We start from the raw sequence: 2,240 nt of genomic DNA, 5'->3' as shown, positions 1-2,240 counted from the left end.
ACACACACACACACACACACACACACACACACACACATATATATATATTCTCGAAGAAATAAATCTAATACTAATAGCGTGTAAATACTTGGTTAAAGCCTCCTTCGTTATGTATGTATGTATGTATGAATGTATGTATGTATGTATCTGTCTGTATGTCTGTCATCTATCTATCTATTTCTCTCTATATATATGCATATGCACACATGCATATGCATTCATTTACATAATTATTTCATAAATATCTTAAATAGCTCATACGCGTACACATATACGTACATGCATACATGCTTACGTATGTATATATATATATATATGTGCGTGTGTATATATATATATATATATATATACACACACGTACATACATATGTATACATGCACTCAAACATACTTTTGGTAATTTGATGATTTCTTTCACTTGTTTGTAATGTAAAGCACAATGAATATTGTGTATATTGATAGGAACGCACGTATGTAAACGCACGCACATACACACACACGCACTTACACATACACACACACACACACACACACACATGCGCGCGCACGCACACAAATTTTGATCAAAGGTGACTGTTTAATTAGGAGGCAAGGTATATAAAGATTTCCAAGTAGCAAAATACAATCAGCGCCAGAAAACGAAAGTAGAATTTGAGTGACGTGGCTTTTCCTCATTGGTTCGCTTAGCTCTATCAGATTCTTTTTCTATATCAGTGAGGTTTCCGGACACCCACATAATCTACTTTTTTTAAGGAAATCTAATCACCTTAATTAAAAATTGATTAAATCCTTTGATCATCAATCCAATTTTTTGCTGTGCGTCCTGATCTCAGGTAATGTTGCGCGCTTTGTTATCCTACGCGTTGTATTTATAGTAACATGTTTACACTGAAGTTGCCAGAACGCTGCTATTTGCCAACACAGTGGAACACTACGTAACCGCTGGCTTGTAGATTTTGTATGGCGGTTTCAAATCTCTGTTGAGCCATTGTATTCCACTTATACTTTGTGTTTTCGTTTCTAGTCAACACTGGCATTTTGTATACTACAACGAGATGAAGCTTTTGGAGGTGTCATGACAAAAATCCCATCATGTATTTAAAAAAAAACAAAATCTTTTACTTGTTTTCAGCCATTAGAATGCAGCTATAATGAGACATCACTTTGAAGGGGTTTAATCGAACAAATCAACCCTAACATTTATTTTGCAGTCTGGTGCATATTCTGTTGGTTTCTTTGGGCTGAACCACTTTATTAAGGGGACGCAAACAAACCAACAGCGATTATTAAGCATTGGCGGGATACAAACAGAAACACCAGACAGACTGACAGACACACACACACACACACACACACACGCACACGCACACACATACACACACACATACTAGGCACGGTCCTAGGAATTTTTCAAAGGGAGGACACAAGATCAGAAGGGAATACAATCCCAGGAGAAAATAATGTAACAACATTATTTAGAAGGGCGCACTTCTTTTCTTGAGGGGTGCACGTACCCTTCATCCCTTCCACCCCCGTGTCCGCTCCTGTATACGACGGACTTTGAAAAACTTTTCCCGTACCAAATTTACTCTCAAAGCGTTGGTCAGTCCAGGGCTACAGAAGAAAATACTTGCCCAAGGTTTCGCGCAGCCATATCTGTGACGTTCTTCAATTATCTTTGTTTTTATAGTGCTGGCTTGATCCAGCTGCGGTTTAAACGGTTAAGGAATTCACTGGCTAATCGTGAGGTCACGGGTTTGATCCCACTGCATGGTGTTTCGGTGTTTCTTTTACTATAGCCTTGGGTCAATCCCAAATACTGTGAGTGAAATTGTGTAGACAAAGTATTTGGAAGCTCGTCGGGTGAATTCTATCCATGATATAGATAGCCAACCTTATCACACATTGTTACATCGATTCTCCTTGAAAATTACATTAAAACTTCGTTAAAACTTCATGTGTCTGTAGACGACTCAAACACTTCCGTGGTAACTCAATGAGTAGGTAGTTCCACTGACCGGACGCTTGAAATACTCATAGTCGTAACTAACGGAAACCCATGATAATGGTGGTCAACACTGCTGCGGTATTTTGTCTGTGTTTACGTTCTGAGTTCAAATTCCGCCGAGGTCGACTCTGCCTTTCATCCTTTCGGGGTCGATAAATTAAGTACCAGTTACGCCCTGGGGTCGATGTAATCGACTTAATCCCTTTGTCTGTCCTTGTTTGTCCCCTCTATG

This window comes from Octopus bimaculoides, chromosome 6, assembly GCF_001194135.2.
Source record: "Octopus bimaculoides isolate UCB-OBI-ISO-001 chromosome 6, ASM119413v2, whole genome shotgun sequence".
Lineage (NCBI taxonomy): Eukaryota > Metazoa > Mollusca > Cephalopoda > Octopoda > Octopodidae > Octopus > Octopus bimaculoides.
The sequence above is the reverse complement of the archived record's forward strand: the minus strand, read 5'-3'. Positions refer to the sequence as shown.